This window comes from Orcinus orca, chromosome 7, assembly GCF_937001465.1.
Source record: "Orcinus orca chromosome 7, mOrcOrc1.1, whole genome shotgun sequence".
Taxonomy (NCBI): Eukaryota; Metazoa; Chordata; class Mammalia; order Artiodactyla; family Delphinidae; genus Orcinus; species Orcinus orca.
In genome coordinates this window covers 106,203,118-106,226,434 of record NC_064565.1, presented here as the reverse complement: position 1 = coordinate 106,226,434, position 23,317 = coordinate 106,203,118, and the positions used below count along the sequence as shown (strand labels likewise).

The following is a 23,317-nucleotide window of genomic DNA, read 5'->3' as shown; positions in this document are numbered from 1 at the left end:
AAATTTATTCTGTTTGTTCTTCAGATCCCTGGCATTGCAGGCAAATCTTCTTTTGTTAATTAGAGGTTAGATTGCATTTCTTCTTCAAAGTCACTCAACTTTCTGTTTTAAAGAAATGTGATTCCATTCCCACAATAAATGCAACCAAGAACTCTGAGTCAGTCTCAACCAGCTGTACAGTGACAGGGGTGAAGTGTTGCTGATGTTTTTCAAAGACCATAGAAAGATTAGCTGAATGTGTTTTCCAAGTTGTGCTCTTTTCTCCCATGGATCTCTGAATTATCTGCACTTACTTGAATGAGGGAGAAAGATTGTTCACTTCCCTTGAAGGCTTTTACATTCCTGGTCCTTTATTCAGTTACAACTATATCACATTTTTTTTTTATAGCAAATGCACCTAAAGGTGAGGAGGGCTACACAATTTTCTCAAGGTGTCACATCTTATGTAAAGTAAGCAAGTTATGACTTTGAGAAAGATACTTAATCCTCCTTGCATCTGTTTCCTCATCAGTAACATGGGGATAAAAATACTACCTAACTCAGATGTTCATTCAGCTTAAAATGGCTATATCTATCTGAAAAATCCAGATTGTTCTCTGAGATTTGCTCACACTGTTCTGAAACTATTAGGAAATTTGTCTTGTAAGACCATCTTATTAAGCTATAGTGCTTTGCAAAGACCTGTTAGAACATGTTGGATAATCCTGAGTTCAAACAAATGTGCCCCATATTCTTAACTAGCTTGCTTGGGGAAAAGGTTAATTAGATAAGTGTTTGGAATAATGTTGAGTCATGCTAATCTTCTTCTAGAGAGTGACTGGAACTTTTAATCAATGCCAGAATGGATTTTGTTATTAAAATGGTTGGAAAGGAAGGTGTGCTTTTGCACTTGAGCAGAGGAGACACTCAACAGATGTATGCTGAGCTGAAGTGGAGACTTCATGGAGTCATTGGCTTCTCTGCCCATTGCAGAGACATTGCTGAATGAGAGTCTAGCCCAGGGCTGTGTACCTACTAACCACTTAGCAAGGGTTGATTATATGATGGATTTGTATTTGGTTATTTGTTTATTTTTTAATTTTTATTTTATATTGGAATATAGTTGATTAACAATGTTGTGTTAGTTTCAGGTGTACAGCAAAGTGATTCAGTTATACATATACATGTATCTATTCTTTTTCAAGTTCTTTTCCCATTTAAGTTATTACAGAATATTGATGTATTTGGTTATTAAATCAGCATGCATAGGGTTTCTGAGATAGTTCTCACCTTTATCATTCATATATAGCAAATTGTATACACTTACGCCTTTTACATTTTGGCCCAAACATTTTATTTTTCTCAATCTAAGTTTTCTGGTTTTATTGAGATATAATTAACATACAGCACTGTATAAGCTTAAGATGTACAGTATAATGATTTGACTAACATTTATTATGAAATGATGGCCACAATATGTTTAGTGAACATCCATCATCTCATTTAGGTGCCAAAAAACAGAAAAAAAGTTTTTTTCCTTGTGATGAGAACTCTTAGGATTGAGCCTCTTAACAACTTTCAAATGTACCATCCAATGATGTTAACTATAGTTATCACATTGTACATTACACCCCTAGCAATTATTTATGCTATAATTGGAAGTTTGTACCTTTGACCACCTTCATTTAATTTCCCCACCCCACCCCTGCCTCCAGTAAGCACAAATCTGCTCTCTTTTTCTATGAGTTTGCTTATTTGTTTTTTGGAGTTCATGTGTAAGTAAGATCATAGAGTATTTGTCTTTCTCTGTCTGACTTGTTTCATTTAGCATAATGTTCTCAAGATCCAACCATGTTGTCCCAAGTGACAAATGGCAGGGCGTCCTTTTTTAATGGTTGAATACTACTCCATTGTATAAATATCACAACTTCTTTACCTATTTATTCGTCCATGGACTCTTAGTTTATTTCCATGTGTTGGCTATTGTAAATAATGCTGCTATGAACATGGAGGTGTGGATATCTCTTCAACATAGTGTTTTTGTTTCCTTTGGCTATGTTCCTGGAAGTGGAATTGCTGGATCATACGACAGTTCTGTTTTTAATTTTTTGAGGATCCTCCATACTATTTTCCATAGTGGCTGCACCAATTTACAATCCCACCAATGGTGCACAAGGATTCCCTTTTCTCCACATATTTGCCAGCATTTGTTATCTCTTGTCTTTTTGATGAGTTGGCTTAAACATTTTAAAGTGGAAATTTAAGGGAATTCCCTGGTGGTCCAGTGGGTAGAGCTCCTCATGTCCACTGCAGGGGGTGTGGGTTTGATCCCTGTTTGGGGAACTAAGATTCTTCAAGCCACGTGGTGTGGCCAATAATAAATAAATAAAAAATAAAAAAATAATAAAGTGGAAACTTAAAGTATGCTCAGGTCAAGTTATTCAGGTTCATTACTAATTTTCTACTGAGATTACATAGACACTAGTAGCAGAGTTGTAATCAGATCTACTGAGATGATTCATTTTGAAGTAATCAGCATCTCTACCTAAAGTCAGATCTTTAAAAATGACCCATATTCCATATTTTGTGTGTGAGCATGTGTGAACTTTCACTCTAAGGATTAGAGTATATGATAATGAAAGACATTCTTTCATTGTTAATTGCAAAAAAAAAAAATCACCTACCTAGTATAAAAAACTAGGCTATAGTGAGCATTTTTATTCTTAGGTGTCTCAGTGCCCATCCACTAGAGCAGCCTAAAAGAGGGATAAGTTCCATAACTTCCAAAAAGAAAGCGAAGTGTTATTAATTTTTGTCTTTGTTCAGAGAAAACAAAAGTTACGTTTGACTCATAACTTCGGTAATTATATCTGTTACCACTAGAATAATAGTCTCTGGCTCGGAGCGTCAACAGTTAAGGTCTATAGTAATCAATTCCAATGTCCTCTTTAGGGAAACATTGAACAGTTTGGTTTTGACTGATTGCAAATTTCTCTAAGAATTCTGAAAACACCAATCCATTATTTCACTTTCTTATCTATTTTCTCAACCCTAGTTCAGATCTTGACTGTCTAGTACGTAAACCATTGCAGTGATCTGCTCAGTAATCCTAGTGTTTACCTCCTCCAAGCTAGAGTTCCTGATATACTCTGTAATGTAACAGACATTTTGTCTTGTTCATCACCACTGGCCCAAAACCCAGAGTAATGTCGTACATAGCTGGCACTCAACATGTTTTGCTGAGTAAAAAAATATCTGATTACAATAGCCCCATATTTACCCCTACCCCTCAAAACACCAAATTTTAATGTTTCCCCATTGCATTTACAGAATTAAGTCCTTGGTTCAGCATTCAAGGCCCACCCTAACCTAACTCCAATCTAACTATCTCATCTCATTTCCCATCTGTTATAGACTGCATTCCACGTCACTTCCACTCCTTCCTCCATGTTCCAATTAGATCTAGAAGTTCCCTATTTCCTGAACATGCTCTTCTACTGCCCTGACCTTTGTTCATGTCCTTATTATTGCCTCGAATACTCTTTATCCTAAATCCACATATTAAGTACTACCTACCTTTCAAGGCTCAGCCCAAATAGCACTTCTATGTTCCATGGAGGTTTCATACTTCCTCTGGTCTTTTCACCATATAGCATACCTGCCCATGTACATGTCACTGTCCTCCCCCTACAATGTAAACTCCACACCTTGTATATTTCTATTAATGACTGACTGGCCCAGAAATAAAGACACCAGAGTTGCTCAGATAAATATTGTTGAGTGTAATAATACCCACCAACCTGCCCCAAAATATCTCCATTAAATTTAGATTTTGAGGGGCTTTCAGAAACAGTGGCTTTAATTAGAATAAAGCACTATGTTGTTTTAGATCCCCTGGGAAAGATATCACACTAATTCATTAGTATCTCACTTTGGATTAGTTAGTCTGACTGAGCAATTCTATGTTCAGAAACACTCATCTGTAAGCCAGGCCTTATTGAAATTATATGATCACTGAGAGCATTAGAATAAGTGGTATCTCCCAGGAAGTTTATCTATAATATAACAAGAGAACTCTGCAAGAAGCCTGAGATCCCCCAGTACCACAGGGATGGACAGAGGATGTAGAAACAACCTGTGAAGCAGAAAGGAAACGACAGTGGAGTGAACAATAGTGTGGCGAATGCTGCCAAGATGTCAAGTGGGAAATGGCCTGGAGGGTGACTTGGGTTAAGTGATGAGGGGGTTGTTAGTAAGCATGGTGAGGCTGTTTTAGAGGCATGATGAGCATAGATGCCAGGTTTAATGGTTTGGGGTGTGATTGGAGACAAGGAAGAAGAGGCAGGAAGTGGAGACTACTCTTTCAGGAAGTTTGCCTGTGACGGAGAGAACACAGAGAGCATGGAAGTGGGTAGGGATGTAAGGTAAAGGGGGAATTTTTCTTTTAAAGAAAATGGCTAGAGATGAGCATGCTGATGGAATCACATATTATTAGGATTAAGTTGGTAGTGAAGGAGAGATTGAAAATAGGGTAGCAAGGGGGCATACTGGCAGAAGGCTAAAGAGAGAAAGGACAGGATCGGTAATAGAGGTAAAAGGGTTTACTGTATTTAAGATCAGGAACAACTTTTCCATTGTCACAGGAAGGAAGACCAGCTCGGGGCAGATGTAAGTACGTTTGCAGAATAGGTTTAGAAAATTCATGGAGCTCTTGTCTGATGGTACCAATTTCCCCTGTAATTTTCAGAGAGTGAGAGGGAGATGTGAGCGTTAGGGTATGGAATGCCATGGAAGATTAGACTATCCCCTCTGGGAAAACATGACTGAATGAACTGTCAGGAGGTATGAGTGCCCAACCCGTCAAAATGGCATGAATGAGCATTCCTCGTACGTGCTGCATGGTTCTGTCAGCAGAGCCTAGTGGTCAGGCTATAGTAGAGGTGAACGGTGAGACTGCACTAAAATTCAGACATGATTAACTGCTTCTATCATACTCACTATTCTCCCTTCCTCCTTGCTAACAGAGCCCTGTTTTTGTTTAGGTGACCACTCTCCTCACTTTAGACATAGTCTTCAAGGGAGGCTGGTCCTGATTAGTCTCAACCAACCATGGTGGTCCTTGTCAATGACTGATTTGGGCAAAGGCATGAGCATGTGATGAATTCTAAGCAATGAGGTGGATTCCGCAGACAGGAAAATGTTTTCTTACTTCTAAAAAGAGAGAGAAGGAAGAGATGGTCACTTTTCTACCTTGGGATGCTGTCTTGCCTGCAGGTGCTGCTTGGAAGTAGCCTGAAGGCAAGGTGACATATAAGGATGCAGGGTTCAAAGGTAGAACTGGGTCCTTGTTAACATAATTGAGCTAGTGACCTTCTTGTTATGTGAGAGAATTACCTTACTGCTTATGTCATTTTGAATAGGAGTTTTGCTATTTGATACACAAGATGAGCACATTGGAAAGGTAGTGGTACAAAAGACATTGAGGATATTGGCTAGATCCTGCTTGAGGTGATGGACCCTGCAGTCTAAGATGGAGAGGGAAGGAAATGATGACAGGAGAGGGCTGAGAGAATGTAAGGGCTCTTGGCCTGGAAGTCACAAAGAAGTCAAAGAGATAATGCCTTAGGCGTAATGGAGTGAGAAAGATGGAGAAACTGGAGAGAGGAGAAGAACTGAACTTATTCAGATACTTTGGGATTTTCCTAACAGTGTCATATTTGAAGATCCATTTGGTTCTTTATTTTAGTAACTGTGAGTATCCCTACAAACGATTTAGTATGGAATCTGGTCAGCAGAAGTGAGAGAGGCAAGAGTATCTTGTCACCTTTCATATGTTTTGGAAATAAAAAAGAAAATGGTATATTTTAGAAAACATTTGTGGGGAGAAGAGCTTTTAATAGGGAGCTACAAACTGTATATTTCCACCCAGACTCCAAGCCAACTGGACAAGATGGTAATTAGCAAGACACACTATTGTTCACTCTTACACACTTCATAGCCCAAGCTTGATTCACAGAAACTACAAAACAGAATAGTTACTGTGAAGCAGTGCATTTGTGTGGGGCGTTTACTTTTAATGGAAAAATATGTGTTACGGCATTCATAGTATAATTGCCTGACTGCTCCTGCTGTCCCTATTTCTTTCACTGCTACCATTTTTATAACAGATTATTCTTCTGGAAATAGTGCCCGATATTTTATTCATACTGTGTGTATAACAAGGAATGCTGAATTCAGAGGGAAGTTGTGTTTCTGACGAGGGCCCTGTAACTATACCTTGTGACATATAGAAGCATTTTCATTTTCCCACTGCTGTCCATCTTTCTTCTTTTAATTGGTGCATTTCATACTCCATTTCTTCCTCCAGCCTTTTCTAATTTATAAGAAAATAATTTCCCACAGATAAAAGCACTCACTACACTCTTGGAGTGTCTTGGAGTCTTCTCTGAGTAATATTGTGAAGACATTCTAGCTGTCTTTTAAAAACCTTTCACTTTTTACTTCCAGAAGATTCATGCCCTTAATGTCCAAAACTGTCCACTGTGCAACTTACCTAACGTCCTCACCTGTCTCCTGTCCTTGAAGAATTTAGTTATCTACAATAAATGATCCCAGATTGTATTCATGTTAAGCTACTCCTGATAAAAAATTTCTTAATGAGTTATCATTCTTATGGGTATGATCATTTAGCAAGGGGATATAAAGTGATAGAAATACCTGACTTCAAAAGAATAAAATTACTAATAATTGACAACAAAGCAATATATCAAGTATTTGGGCTGGGGAGATAGGTTAGTGTTCATTGACCCCACAAGGTAGATGACAACTGACATGGCTTAATTTGTTCTAAGTAAAGTCTAATTCCATGAAGAAGTAGATATTATTTACATTATAAAAGGTTTATTTATTTATTTTTGTCATTTAGAAGCTATATCAGTCAGGATAGGCTATGCTATGCAGCAGAAACAAATAACCAGAAATCATAGATTTATTTCTCAATCAATGACCGTTGTATAGAAAGTCTCCACTAATCATAGTCACTCAAAGACCCTGGATGTTAGAAACACTATGTTAACATCATGTGCTTCCAGGTTCCAGGATCACCCCAGCTAGGGGAAGAGAATGAAGAAGTATATCATGGTCAGGCTCTTTTTGTTGGCCAGATGAACTCTCATGGCTGTGCTTAATGTCAAAGGAGATAAAAGAGAGCAATGCTCTATGGCTCAGAAAGCAGACAGCCAGAAATATTCAATGAACAGAACTAATAACCTCCACAGAAGAAATGCATACTCCTTGAAGAAAAATTTAAAAAGACAAAAGAAAAAATAGAAGTAAAAACAATTTGTTTTAGTCTGCTCAGGCAGCAATAACAAAATACCATATACTGGGTGGTTCAAATATCAGAAATTAATTTTCTTACAATTCTGGAGTCTGAGAAGTCCGAGATCGAGAAATGGCCTGATCTGGCTCTAGAGCTCTGTTCCCAGCTTGCAGATGGCCACCTTCTTGATGTGCTCTCGCATGGTCTTTCTTTAGTGTGCCTGTGAGGTGAAGAAGAGGGGGCAGTTCTCTTGGGTTTCTTCTGATAAGGGTATTAGTCCTATCAAATTAGGGACCTGCATTTATGACCTCATTTAAAATGGCTTACCTCTTAAAGACCCTATCTCCAAAGAGAGTCACATGGAGGTTAGTGCTTTAACATATGCAGTTTTGGGGGGGACACATTCAGTTCATAATAAAAATATTGTAGTTACAATTTTAGTAACGAGGAGGGCTAAATAGTTGTAGAAACTCTTCTTTCTACCAATAACTGAAATTCTGGCCCGACTATAATAAACACATTTATTTTGGTTTGAAAGAATGAGGACTCCTCAGATATTAAGAGAGGATTTGGTTGACCTCAGACCAAGATGTAACATAGGAGGCTCCTGAATTGTCTTCCTCCCGTAGATGTACCAAATGTACAGCTATGTATGGAGCATTTCCCTCTGAGAATGATAAGTGTTGGCAAGGACATGAAGAAAAGGGGACACCTGTGCACTCTAGGTGGGAATGTAAATGTGTTCAGCCAGTATGAAAGACAGTATTGAGAGTCTTCAAAAAATAAAAAGTAGAACTACTGTATGATCCAGCAATTCCACTTCTGGGTATTTATCTGAAGAAAATGAAAACACTAACTTGATAAGATATCTGCATCTGCATGTTCATTGCTGCATTATTTAAAATAGCTAAGATATGGAAATAACCTAAGTGTCCATCAGTGGACAAATAGATAAAGAAATAGTAATGGATAATAATGGAATATTACCCAGCCACAAAAAAGAATGAAATCTTGCCATTTGTGTGCAACACATGGCCAGACCTCGGGGGCACTATGCTAAGTGAATTAAGTCAGACAGAGTAAGACAAATACCGCATGATCTCTCTAATATGTGGAATCTAACAACAAATGAAACCAAGTTCATAGATACAGAGAATAGATTGGTGGTTGCCAGAGGTGGGAGAAATGGGTAAACTGCTTATTACTTTAAATAAATTAAATAAAAAGAATATATATGTGTAGTGACAGATGTGTTAATTAGCTCAAAAGTGGGAATCCTTTCACAAATTATATGTATATCAAATCATTATATTGTGCACTTTAAATATATTACAATTTTATTTGTCCATTACACCTCAATAAAGCTGAAAGAAAAAAAGAGAGGAAGAGAGAATTCAAGGTCAAAGGGGAAGCTTGAAGAGAAACTCATTTCTCAGACATCTTACCAGATGGGTCCCAACAGAATAAAGTGTAAATCATTCTAAGGAACCTGGCACAATTAGCGTAGGAAATCACTTGAAATCTCATCATCCAAAGACAAAGCTGGTTAATATGCTGGTAAAATAGCCTCTAGGGATTTTTCTACATGTAGTTCCATTTTTAACATAGTTACACCCCTAATATTTTGTGTCATGGAAAGCTAAGATTTTCTGCAAAAGGAACGTAAATTGCTGAACAACATAACTGAGTTACTGCAGTAAACATTTTTTTCCCCACCTGCAGCACTTTCTTCTGAAATGGGAAATGTTTTTTTTCTCCCCTAAACCTTAGAAATATGGCTATCTTCTGCTGTAAAAAGGGGGGAAAATGAAGAATTAAAAGCAAAAGAATTTAGAGAAGGGTAGAGAGAGAAAATAAGAACCTCAGAAGACGCTGTTGATCTCAGTGTAGTGTAACAAGATCATTTCCATTTGATTGATCTATGCAGGTATTCTTTTAAGCAAAGGGGCCTTCTCATCAACTCAATACCCTCTGTATCTGTGTTTCATTATTTCTTGCTTCATGTCTAATTAGACTGGAAGATGGATTATTTCCCCAGAAAATTTGTAAAAAGATTATACATCTGGAGGCTGTTTGGATGAGTTCTGTGTCGACACTTCTGTTCTTCCTGTGCAGGAGGCATAATGGGGACAGAATGAGTGGACACAGATGATAGTTTGCTATTAAGTAGTTTCAGTTTCTTTTCAGAAATCTGAACTGCTCTTCCTTAGTCATAATGCACCTCCTTGGGCAGGGTGAACAAATATAGACAACTGCAAAGGCTTTACCCAGCAGGCCTTGTGCATGTGGGGAAGCTGCCCTCCTCACATCAGACTTGGTGCATGGCAGTGTCTGAAGGAACTAAGGTTCTCAGCCCCCAGCTGGTCTGCTCTATATGCATATCTGCATTCCAAGCTGAGGCACCTCATTTGGAGGCCTCCAAAAAGAGCTGGGGCTTCAGGACATCTTAGCCACTCCGACTCAATACTTTTCCTCTTCTAGCCCTTCCTTCTCTTCCTCCACCCAGCCCCTGGGTCCAAAAAGCAGCAGGAGACTTTTGTTCTGGGATCTTCTCCTTCCCTCCAATCTGTGATGCCTGTCATTTGTCCTTAGCCTGATGCTGTGCCCTGGGGAAAAATGGACCATCATAGGCATGGAAGCTGACGCCCTTTCCCCCTTTCCTGTTAGTCCTCTTGCTTATAGTATCACAGCAAGTGAATAAAGGCTTGATACTTTCAGTTTGAGTCATTGTCTTCACTGACCATCTTGATGCCTGGCAGCTCTCTAGCACTGTCTGCCCCTGTTGTGATAAACCTTGAAGTTTGTGCAGGGTGGAGATGCCACAAGACTGAAGCAGCCTGGAATTCAGAGCCACCACTTGGAAAACAGTGACCTTGGAGAGTGTCCCACACCCACAGCAGACTTGGGTGCGAAAGCAATCCACTTTCATTGAGCCACTGAAATTTTGGTGCTGCCTTTTACCATAGCGCAACAAAGCTGAGCATAACTGAAATGGATATAAGACTAGACATGCTAACACTTACCTTTCTCGAACTGTGGACAAGTCCAAGATGGTGGGAGAGTCAAAGAGATAAGAGAGGGCCCAGCACTGAGTGATGTTCAATGCAGCAGTCACAGATAACCCACTGGCTACCACGGTCCAGTGAATGTAAGGCTCTCCCCAGACTCCAGTTTTATTATTTACTCCTCAAAGTGGGCAAGGGAAAGTGGGCAGTGACAGAGAAGGGCAGGAAAGTATTAAAATAATGTTTCCTTCAGGAAGCAAAGCAGAAACCCTGTAGTGAAAACTGTGCTGCTTCATTCCTTACATATGAGGGTTTGGGTCATGTCCCCCCGCCTCCCCCCCGCCCCCCTCGCCCCCCCCCGCCCCCCCCCCCCCGCCCCCGACCATGAGCCGCTTGACAAAGGTGTTGGCTGAGGATGAGGGCAATCTGGAGTGAGAGGTGGAGGAGGGAATGAGAGTTGCAGTTATGATGTCAAAGTGAACCGTAGCCTCAAGAGCTATAATTTCCCTGTCCATGTTTATTGAGATGTAATTTACATAGAACATTGTAAAAGTTTAAGGTGTACAATGTGATGATTTGATACATGTATATGTAGAGAAAGGTTTACCACAGTAAGGTTAGTTAATACATCCTTTACCTTACATAACTACCATTTTGTTGTTGTTGCTGTTATGATGAGAATATTAAAGATTTAATCACATAGCAACTTTCATGTGTACAATATAGTATTGTCCATTATAGTCACCTGGTGATGTAAATTGCCTAACTCTTTTAAGTTCCCCAGGAAACAAGACCACCAGGATCTTTGAGAAGCTGTTCCCAAATGGGTCAAACTTACCGTATGACACATGTATTCCCCGTAGGCTGAGGTGCAGTCGGGTTACAGACACGCTTCCCCCTCTGCCCAAACCTGCCTTCTCCATGTTCTTACAGGTCTATCTTCTGAGAACACTTCTCAGTAAACCTTCTGCATACATTTCTCCACCTTAATGTCTAGTCCTAAGGAGCCCAATGTAAGGCAATTCCCCTGTGAAAAGTTGAAAGGGAGACTATATATTGGCTTTCAATACCAGAGATTCCCTATTTAGAACTTAGAAAATGTAATGAGCATAAGTGATGAATGCCCAACATGTGCCTTGTTCTGAGCAAGATTATTCTTTTTAATGTGATTCTCACACCCTAGTATGGAAATCGAGCTTAAGGAGGTGAAGTGAATGTTCCAAAGTCCTTCCCGAACTGCCTAATCACAAAGCTGAGACTTTTTCCACTATGGCTTTATGACAAAAGCCAGAGTTGTATAGAAGAAACTCAGACAAGAAATGTAAACAGGTGTGGAAATACTACCAGAGTGCTAGGCAGAGCACAGATCTCTCTGGGTGATGTTCAACATTCAGCTGAGGCTGTTTCTACATGGAGCACAGCTGATGAAGGTAACATGTTGAACTGGGCTGTGTCTGGCACCTGCTCACTATTCATTTTGAGGGAACTGGTTTTATCTGCTCTTTACACTCTCAGCAAACTGGCCTTTCTCTCTTCTTTGCTGTCTTGTATCCCCTGCCCACCTCTAATTGTGGGTTTGTTTTTTTTTTCTCATAAAGGTGATTCAGAAAGCATTGCTAAGAGTAATGAATCCTCCCTCCAGCAGGACTGACCTTATTTTTCTTTTCTCTGATTTGAGGAGTTTTTCCAGAAGAAAATATGCTGGATTCAAAAATCTCATCACTATGGCCCTGGAAGCAGTGATTCCCTGGTTCCAAAATACAGTGTTTTTTTTTTAAACTTCTGTTAACTAGAATACCCAGATCATGGAGTATCCTGTTTACTCAACTTTAATTTGTTACTAAAATCTTTCTCAAGTACATGTGGATAAAAGTATGAGCCCACTCCTCTGCTTTAGTTTTAATATAGCATAATGATTCAGAGGAAATCTTTCTTTGATGATTCAGAGCTTTATTTCAAAGTTATCTTTTTTTATGGAACAATCCTATAAATGTAGACGGTATAGAAAATTGAGATGAATATGTGCTGCTAGATAGTCCCTGCAATCTATTGTAAAGACATCTGTAATATCATTGTTACTATTCTTTTCTTTTTTTAAAATAAATTTATTTATTTTATTTATTTTTGGCTGCGTTGGGTCTTCATTGCTGCACGCGGACTTTCTCTAGTGGCGATGAGCGGGGACTACTCTTCTTTGCGGTGCGCGGTCTTCTCATCGCGGTGGCTTCTCTTGTGCCAGAGCACAGGCTCTAGGCACACAGGCTTCAGTAGCTGTGGCACGAGGGCTCAGATGTTGTGGCTCGCGGGCTCTAGAGCGCAGGCTCAGTAGTTGTGGTGCATGGGCTTAATTGCTCCACGGCATGTGGGATCTTCCCGGACCAGAGCTCGAACCCGTGTCGCCTGCATTGGCAGGCGGATTCTTAACCACTGCGCCATCGGGGAAGTCCCATTAGTTTTCTTTAAAGATAGTATTTGAGAGACAAAACAAAATTTGCTTAATGAAAAGTTCTAATTAGTTACAGTCTAGTCAATTGATGTTTTACTGAACAGATTAAAAGCATTATACATTACATGCTTTTAGATGAGTTGGGATATAAAAATGAAAAAATAAACCAAAACACTCCTAAAATGGAGCTGACTGAAGGTCTGGGTACCCCTCCACCTTTTTTTTAAATGTACAGAATCATATTAAACTTCTTAATTGAAGATGTTTGATAAGCCTGTTTTCACAGAACTACAACTTTTGGTGCATTTCTCTGGTTAATTATCGGCTTGCTTTTCTTTTTTATTGGCTTTTATTGATTTCTTCTGGACACATGCAGGGCTATTCAATTTCAACGCAGAAAGTGTTCTGTCCACCCTTGGTGACGAGCTCCCATTGTTTTATAGTCAGGAAATTTTCCTTTGGGGGTTGCCTGTGGAGCTCTCACAAAGAAAGAACAAGACCTAAGAAAATGACAGATGTTATCATTGTCAAGGAGAACCTCTGCCTCTATTAATATTGAATAGATTCCAAAGTGATGAAAATGGAACTTTTATCCTTTTGACTTCAAATCCTTTGCATTTCTTAAAACAAAGAAACCAACATTTTTAATTAAACACACAGCTCATATAAAAGGTAAAATAGCCAATGAAAGATATATAAGAAGAGATATTTAAGGTATAATTTGTTTGGAAAACAAAAGTAAAATTAAATAAAAAAGGTCAACTCTGAGCACCCTCGATTTCTACCACAAGTAACTTGGAACAACCTCACTTGATTTCTCTTCAGTAGTCTTCTCATTTTATTTTAGGGATGTCCTCTGAGACCATTTGGTCTTTCTCAGTGAGGTTTTCTTAGAACAAGCCTCCAGGCTCAGTGTAAAAGCTGGAAACTGGTGGCCCCTAGTGCAGCCCTCTCAACAATTTTGTTTGGCCACCACTGTAAAGTAAATATTTTACAGTTGAATGTCCTTAGGCAGGAAAGGCCAGTGACATTTGACCACATTTGTCAAAACTCCTTTATCTGTGAGAACCCAGAGACACTTGAGTCTGAGACCTCTGTTTCCCAGTAAGGGATAAGCTATTTCCTGGCACATCTTAAAATATAGAACATGTGGAATATTAGAGGTGGAAGAGATCTTGTCAGAGATATGGGATATGTTGGGGTATTTGGTGAAAAGGGAGACAAGACCCAGAGGGATTAAGCAAATTAATCCCAGAGCTGTTTGGAAACTTGGGTTTCACAAGGAAGAGACTCATTACCCCCGCCATGTAGCTTCCATTCCTAAGACTATACATATAGTCATTACTCCATGGACACAAGTGTCAGTGTCATGGTGCACAGGCAGTACATTATGGTGGTTAAGAACACGGATTTTTGTGCCAGATTAAAACATCATCCCATTACCTGCTATGTGTGTGAGCTTCCTGATCTGACAAATGGGAATAATAGCTGTATCTGCCTCATAAGCTTTTTGCAGATACTGACTGAGTTAATAAATATAAAACTCTTAGAATAGTTTCTGGCACTCAGTAAGTACTGAGTGTTGATTATTATCATTCATTCATTTATTAAGCATTGAAAGAACATTTTCTATGTTCAAGGCACTGTAGTAGGTCCTGAATATTCAACTGTGGACTAGACAGTGCCATTCTTCAAGGAGCTAACAATCTAGTAGTGTGGGTGCTCTGACGCTACCAAAGCTTAATGCAAAGGCTAACTTTCAACATTAGATGGGAGCCTCATCTCTTCATATCAGGTGTCATTTCTTTTAAAAAAAAAACTACTGTAAAGAAAAAGGTAAAATTGGCAAACATGTTTTAGTAATGAAATGCATTTTTCTGTGTGTATGATAAGGCAGTTGAAATTGAAGTCTTTTGAGAAAATCACCTGAAAACTCTGCACATACTGACTTGATAAAGCTCCTATTTCTAGGGATATGGCCTATTTCACATTGGAAATGTGAAGGATAGTGAGTGCCCAGTATTTTTTTTTTTAAGATATATCCCTTCTTTAATGCAAACTGAAATCCTCTTAATTCCAGGTTCTCTTATTAAGTTAGGAAATGTGGGGTGGAGCAGGGGAAGTGATTATCAAGACCTTAGAGCTTGAGGTCCCTGTTACTTCATACAGCAGACAGTGTGCTCTCAAACCCAACATCCTGTTTGGTCCAAGCAGGTCACATGACTCCAGGAAGGCCAATCAGGGCTAATGAGATTCATTCCTGGCAAGTGGTTTGTATTATCAGGAGAGCCTTGGGACTGTAAAGCTAACAGATGGATCCTACTAACATGCTCTGAGTCCTGAATTAAGCCACACTTGAAACCACAGGACTGTTCTGTTATGTGAGTCAATATATTCCCTCTCTGTAAACCTATTAGGCTTGGGTTTGATGTTTTTGTAAGCAACTTTGGCGGACTCCCTGAACTTAATAGTTTTAAACAAATGTTTTAAAAGTAAACATATAGTGGCCTGAATGTATCAATAGAAACCTGTCCATTTGTAAATAATCAGACTTATTTGCATACAGCTGGATGGACTCTACCCTATCCAGAGAGTAATTTGAACCATCGGCTTTGACTTGAGATAAGGAGAATAAAGAACACAGGTTCCATGTTCAGGCCGACTGCACCAAAAACTTGAGAAGTCCTGAAGGTACAGCAAGAAATTAAACTTGAAAGTATACAACGTGGCATTATAAGACATTCTTTTATGGAAGCAACTTGCTGTGGCAATTTTGGACTGGCATAATTGACTCTGGAGACAGACCTCCTGGGTGTGAATCCTGTTTGGCCACTTATTAGTAGTGAGATCTTGGACAGGTTGTTTCATTTTTCTGTGCCTCAGTTTCCTCATCTGTAAAAAGGGATAATAATAGCACCTATTTAAAGGAGGTTTTACAAACCACATTTGCAAAATATATTATAGATGCCATATAATTTTTTTAAATTACAGATATATAAGGTAATAAACTAGGCCTATGAATACTGACACATCTTCTCCCCAACATGACACTATTTGGCCTGAAATAGAATACAAAGCAGTGACCCCAAAGTTCAGTGCAACTCTGATTCTTCCTTCAGACTACCTGGGCTATTGAGACACCGAACTTTGGGTTTCTATGATGAACAGTGATGGATTCAAGAGCCCAATCAACTTACACTACTACATTTCTGGAAGCTTAGGCCCATCTTTGGCAAGGTCTGCTTGCTGGTTCATGACTAAGACATGATGAAAAAAATTCACTTGAGGCCAGTGGTCATTTTCACCTGGGCCAGTCTTGGTGACCTGTTGACTCAAAAGTAATAGAGTCATTGCTCAAAAAAGGTTTGACAATAATATTTTAATAAGTACTAAAGAAAATTTTTTGGCTAATTCTGCCTCATGTGACCATGGAATAAGTAGATTTTTTCATTACCATATGAACCTTTTCAACATGTTTTGAGACATTTCAGTTCATTCCAAGATCCCTGATAGCCATTTGACATTTATAGTTATAGATAAGGTTCACTTATCTTTATCTTTACCTGCGTCATTTTCCCTTGTGGATGTCAAATCCCACTTTGTTTTAGCCTTTGAAAGGGAACAAAGCTTTGATAATCCAGAAAAACAGCCTAAAACTATTTTCTTTTTTTTTAAATTTATTTTTATTTATTTGTTTGTGGCTGCATTGGGTCTCGGTTGCTACACACAGGCTTTCTATAGTTGCGGCGAGCCGGGGCTACTCTTTGTTTCAGTGCACGGGCTTCTCATTGTGGTGGCTTCTTTTGTTGCAGAGCATGGGCTCTAGGTGAATGGGCTTCAGTAGTTGTGGCCTGTGGGCTGTAGAGTGCAGGCTCAGTAGTTGTGGCACACGGGCTTAGTTACTCCGTGGCCTGTGGGATCTTCCCAGACCAGGGCTTGAACCCATGTTCCCTGCATTGACAGGCAGATTCTTAACCACTGTGCCACCAGGGAAGCCCCTAAAACTATTTTCAATAGTGTTGCTTCATTACTATATTATAGGTAAGGTAAAGAAGATTCAACAGGTACAGTAGTATTAAAAAGTATCTAATAAGATCAACTTCTTTTTGTGCAGCATACTGATTTGCACCCTTTTTAATAAAGTTCACAGAAATAAGCAAATACGTTTTTAATTGGGTTTTTGTATTAGACTTCTAAAATCCATACTAATATTTAAAAGAGCTATCAGTTTATAAACTGAGAAACTTTCAAATAAAATGGAAATAGATAAAATGTTTTATTGCTAATATATGACTTCATATGTTGAGTCAATTATTCTCTTTGCTAATTTGACTAGTTTTAGCTTTTCTGGTTACTTAGATTGACTTTCTCTGTCTTCATTTTACCCTCCTTCTATTTAGAGAAGTTAGAAAGCTAGGATTATGCTTCAATATGGCAGAGGAGTAAGACGTGGACATCACCTTCCTCCCCACAAATACATCAAAAATACATCTACATGTGGAACAACTCCTACAAAACACCTACTGAAAGCTGGCAGAAGACCTCAGACTTCCCAAAAGGCAAGAAACTCCCCATGTACCTAAGTAGGGCAAAAGAAAAAAGAAAAAACAGAGACAAAAGAATAGGGATGGGACCTGCACCTCTGGGAGGGAGCTGTGAAGGAGGAAAAGATTCCGCACACTAGGAAGCCCCTTCACTGGTGGAAACGTCGGGTGGGTGGGGGTAAGCTTCGGAGCCACGGAGGAGAGTGCAGCAACAGGGGTGCAGAGGGCAAAGTGGAGAGATTCCTGCACAGAGGATCAGTGTCAACCAGCACTCACCCGCCTGAGGGGCTTGTCTGCTCACCCACCGGGGAAGGTGGGGGCTGGGAGCTGAGACTTGGGCTTTGGAGGTCAGATCCCAGGGAGAGGACTCTGGTTGGCTGTGTGAACACAGCCTGAAGGGGTCTAGTACATCACAGCTAACAGGGAGGGGGTCTGGGAAAAGGTCTGGAACTGTCTAAGAATCAAGACACCATTGTTTTAGGATGCGTGAGGAGAGGAGATTCAGAACACTGCCTAAACGAGCTTCAGAGATGGACATGAGCCACAGCTATCACCATGGACACCAGAGACGGGTATGAAATGCTAAGGCTGCTGCTGCAGCAACTAAGAATCCTGTGTGCAAGCACAGGTCATAATCCACACCTCCACTCCCGGGAGACTGTGCAGCCTGCCACTGCCAAGGTCCTATGATCCAGGGACAACTTCCCCAGGAGAACTCACACCGCGCCTCAGGCTGGTACAACGTCACACCAGCCTCTGTCACCGCAGGCTCGCCCTGCATTCTGTACCCCTCCCTCCCCCCAGCCTGAGTGGGCCAGAGCCCCCTAATCAGCTGCTCCTTTAGCCCCCTCCTGTCTTGGCTAAGAACAGACTCCAGAGGGCGACTTACATGCAGAGGCAGGGCCAAACCCAAAGCTGAACCCCAGGAGCCGTGTGAACAAAGAAGACTATAACAAACAGCAAGTCATATCCATAACCTATGTACAATTCAATGCAATGTAATTAACTTGTCATCCCTATCCTGGAATCCTTATATGAATATCATCTGCCCAGCCATTCAAAATGCCATGGAGAATGTATAAAACTGGTGAGTATGTAATTCATTAAGAATGCCCTTCTATCTGTCTGTTTGCAACTGATGATACTTGTACTCTTTATCCTTGATTTCATTCACTACACAAATACTTATTAAATTCTTAATCTTTGTCTAACGTTATTCTAGGGGTTAGACAGGAATTACTGAACAAGAAAACAGCCTTTGACCATGGGAAGACCCCTTGAGCAAGTAATTACCACTGTGATAATAATAGCTAACATTTTTAACAGTTACCCCCAGGATATTCTGTTGTAGGTCATCTACATACCAAACTTTAATAAGCACTGAACTTGGACTTGATTAATATGTTCCACATAATCAGTAATCTGCAAGTAAGTTTGGATGTGGAACCAGAAGGCACTAAATAGCATCCTCCATACTGAGCTATGGGTTTGAGAAAGAATATACAGCTAGGATATTTGTTGGAGATAAAGGATTTCTTTGATGATTATTTCCAAACATCTGTTTTTCAAAATTCTCTCCCCACAGCCCCCATGGTGCAAATTTTGTTGGGGTATTTTTGTTGTTGTTTTTGCTGGCTTTAAGCAGCTATTTCCCTACTTACTGGCACCTTTAATTTGAAGGATAGATAATATATGTTTTATTTTTGAGAAAAACATATTTGCTAATAGCAACCACCATTTGGTCTGACCAAAATGGAATTTCGTAGTTGATTCTCATATTAAATATTAGTAAAGCTTAATGTATTTCCTATTTTTAAAATAAAAACATATAAATAGAGGTTCTACTGTTTTCCTCTAGTTCCTAATTGATTGTCTCATGCACAGTCCTTGATGTGTCCACCCATGTTTGGAAACCTATGGCTTAGAGGACAATTTTTGTTGGCCAACTATTTTACCTTTTATATAAAAATTTATGGCCTTTATTCACACAGAATATTCCATTATTGGATAAAGAAGAAGTGGTATATATGTACAATGGGATATTACTCAGCCATAGAAAGAATGAAATAATGCCATTTGCAGCAACATGGATGGACCTAGAGATTATCATACTAAGTGAAGTGAGCCAGACAGAGAAAGGTAAATATCATATGATACCACTTATATGTGGAATCTGAAAAAAAAAAAAAAAGATGCAAATGAACTTATTTACAAAACAGAGATAGACCCACAGACATAGAAAACAAACTTATGGTTACCAAAGGGGAAGGGGTGGGAGGGATAAATTAGGAGGATGGAATTAACATATACACACTACTATATATAAAATAGATAACCAACAAGGATCTACCATATAGCACAGGGAACTATACTCAAAATACTGTAATAACCTATAAGGGAAAAGAATCTGAAAATATATATATGTGTGTATATCTATATATATTATATCTATATATATTATATATATATAGCTGAATCACTGTACTATACATCCGAAACTAACACAACATTGGAAATCAACTATACTTCAATAAAAACAAATAAAAAATAAAACAAAAACAATATTTTAATTCTCACCTCTAAGAGCCATGGTTGCCCTCACATTTATTCATTTAATAAATATGTATTAAAAGCCTACTTTATACTATGAGTAATTTTAGTCTCTGAAGATATGTGAGTGAAGAAAACAAAATTCCTGTCCTCATAGAACTTGCATTCTGGTCTGTATGTGAGCAAACAGACCAGAAATAAATAAAGAAGCAAATATTTAATATGTCAGATAAGTGCTAGAGGGTAAAATAAAGCAGGTTAAAGGGGAAGGGAGTGCCAAGTACAGAAATGTGCTGGAGCCACTCACGTGGGCTCTCAAGAGCCCATTGTGTGCATGTCTTCCCAAGTCAGAACTCAGTGATGTCATGTTGGCAGACTGAAATTGGCCATGATGGGGGTATTTATAGCAATGGAAATGAACAAATGCTAGAAATCAGGACTTTTTCCCCAGAGAACTAATATTTAAACATTTACCAGCACATTACTGGATAAGAGTGAGGGGTTCTATGTTATATAGGGTGATTAGAGCAGGCATCATTGGGCAGAGATAAGAAGGCAGTGAGGGAGTGAGTCATATTGATATCAGAGGTCAGGATGAACAGCATTCTTGGAAGAGGGAACAACAAGACCTTTGATAGTATAATTGGAGAAAGAAAGAAAATCTTCCACACTGGAGCAGTGTGAAATGGAGGCAACAATTGTGGGAGATGTTGTAGGAAATGTAGATGGGGCGGGATCACGTCAAGTCAGAGTTTGCTGCTTCATAGCAACCATTGGCTAAAGTTGAATAGCACAATCTGCTTTGAGAAAGATATGTGCTCTGCAGGTTGCAACAATCCCACTACTTGTGACTGTATTTCACGAAGCTCACCTGCTTCCCTGGTTTAAATTTTCTACCTGGCCCCTCTAGGTGTATTGACCCTATTCAATAGCATTTTCTTCCCTCTATATTATAGCACATATTTTATGCTGCCTTGTGTGTGTGTGTTTTTTCAGTCAGTGCAAACAGTTTCCTTAACTGAACTAAAACAAGGACTGTCTTTTTGTCCTTTTTAGTACTTGGAACAATGCCCTTCATGCAGTTGGTGTTTAATACATGTTTGTTGAATAAAATAGGACTAAGGCTCTGTATTTATACTGGTACCTTCTCAGGATACGCTAACCAATTTTCCTCTATTTAGTGAAATCCTTATTTTCTCCCAAAATTCTGAGCCTGAACTTATGATCCAGGTTTCATTAGCATTTATAGTATATATTTTAAGCTATTAAAGTTTACCTTCAAGTGATATTATACCACTTTACATATAGTATTAGGATCTCAAAATAGTATAATTCTTTTCCCCTCCTAACCTCTGTGCTATTATAATATTATATGTTACTTTCACATGTAGTATAAACTTCACACTACATTATTATTTTTGTTTTTATAGTCAATTACCTTTTAAGGAGACAATAATAAAATATATCTTATATATTTACCCATCTACTTACCATATCTGAACTCTTCTTTTGTGTAGATTCATATTTATACATTTCCATCTGGTATCATTTTTCTTCTGCCTGAAGGACTTTCTTTAATATTTCTTATAGTGAGGGTTTGCTGATGAAAAATTATGTCAGCTTTTGTACGTGTGCAAAAAATTTTTATCTTGTCTTTGCTATTTTTTTTCTTAACATCTCTGACCTTGAATCTCTCACATTGTACTTAATTATCCCATATTTGTTCAGAGCATCCTTCCTCAAAACTGTCTCCAGTATCTTAATTTCCTTGCCTTTGAAGCAGAACAAATCATATTTTCCATTTATCACGCTGAAGTGTTCAGAGAATTAAGAAAATTATGTGAAAATGTGGAACTAGAAAAAAGGCATTTGTTATGAACAGAATGTTCACCCCCCACCCCCAGTTTGTATGTTGAAGCCTTAACTCCCAATGTGATGGTTTTTGGAGATAGGGCCTTTGTGAGGTAATTAGGGTTAGAGGAGGTTATGAAGGTGGGGCCCTCATGATAGGATTAATGCCCTTATAAGAAGAGGCACTGGGAGCTTGCTCCCTCTTTCTCTCACTGAGTGCACAGAACGGGCTCAGTGATGGCTGCCTGCAAGTCAAATCAAGTTAAGAGAAGAGGCTTCAGAATGAAACCGACCTTTGCTGGCACTTTGACCTTGGACTTCTAGCCTCTAGAACTCTAAGGAATAAATTTCTGTAGTTTGAACTACTCAGACTATGGCATTTTGTTATGGCTGTGAAGCTAACTAAGATAGCATTACTGTTTTTTTCAGTGCAATATTGCATATTTCTAGCAGACCCACCTCTCCTGGGGACTATCTAATTATCCAGGGGGGTATATCTTTGTTAAACTTCCTATTTCCTGTTAATTAGGGATTTTCACAACCTTGTAAAAATAGATATTAACTGACAGCATTGCAGATTAGTGTTGGGGGCAAAGCAAGTAATTCCTACCCATAAAGTAGAGGAACCATTGGGTTACCATTTATTGCCTAGTAGGACATTTAGAGTTTTGAAACTATTGGCAAATTTATTTTAGCTTTCTATGGAGTGTCTGACTCTGCTTCCTTATTTATTTATTTAACATCTTTATTGGAGTATAATTGTTTTACAATGGTGTGTTAGTTTCTGCTTTATAACAAAGTGAATCAGCTATACATATACATATATCCCCATATCCCCTCCCTCTTGCCTCTCCCTTCCACCCTCCTTATCCCACCCCTCTAGGTGGTCACAAAGCACTGAACTGATCTCCCTGTGCTATGCGGCTGCTTCCCACTAGCTATCTATTTTACATTCGGTAGTGTGTATATGTCAATGCTACTCTCAGTTCGCCCCAGCTTACCCTTCTCCCTCCCTGTGTCCTCAAATCCATTCTCTATGTTGGCATCTTTATTCCTGTTGTGCCCATAGGTTCTTCTGAACCTTTTTTTTTTTTTTTTTTAGATTCCATGTATATGGGTTAGCATACAATATTTGTTTTTCTCTTTCTGACTTACTTCACTCTGTATGACAGTCTCTAGGTCCATCCACCTCACTACAAATAACTCATCTTTGTTTCTTTTTATGGTTGAGTAATATTCCATTGTATATAAGTGCCACATCTTCTATAAACATTCAACTGTCGATGGACACTCAGGTTGCTTCTATGTCCTGGCTATTGTAAATAGAGCTGCAATGAGCATTGTGGTACATGACTCTTTTTGAATTATGGTTTTCTCATGGTATATGCCCAGTAGTGGGATTGCTGGTTCATATAGTAGTTTTATTTTTAGTTTTTTAAGAAACCTCCATACTGTTCTCCATAGTGACTGTACCAATTTACATTCCCACTAACAGTGCAAGAGGGTTTCCTTTTCTCCACACCCTCTCCAGCATTTACTGTTTGTACATTGTTTGATGATGGCCATTCTGACCAGTGTGAAGTGATACCTCATTGTAGTTTTGATTTGCATTTCTCTAATG

The 23,317-nt window shown here is 39.0% G+C and overlaps 1 protein-coding gene across 4 annotated transcripts in view; it reads left to right on the top strand.

Annotated features, from left to right (window-relative positions):
- SCG2 (secretogranin II) overlaps positions 1-23,317 on the top strand; it is a 69,761-nt gene that overhangs the window by 3,072 nt on the left and 43,372 nt on the right. Inside the window, exons 1-3 of one of the 4 annotated variants that reach the window (XM_049711905.1) lie at positions 4,005-10,448; positions 11,489-11,735; positions 17,152-18,382. The gene's annotated coding sequence lies outside the window, so the exon portion shown is untranslated. Of the gene's footprint in view, positions 1-4,004; positions 10,449-11,488; positions 11,736-13,040; positions 15,443-17,151; positions 18,383-23,317 lie in introns of those variants that run through there. The other 3 variants (XM_049711906.1, XM_049711908.1, XM_049711907.1) reach the window with 3 other exon arrangements.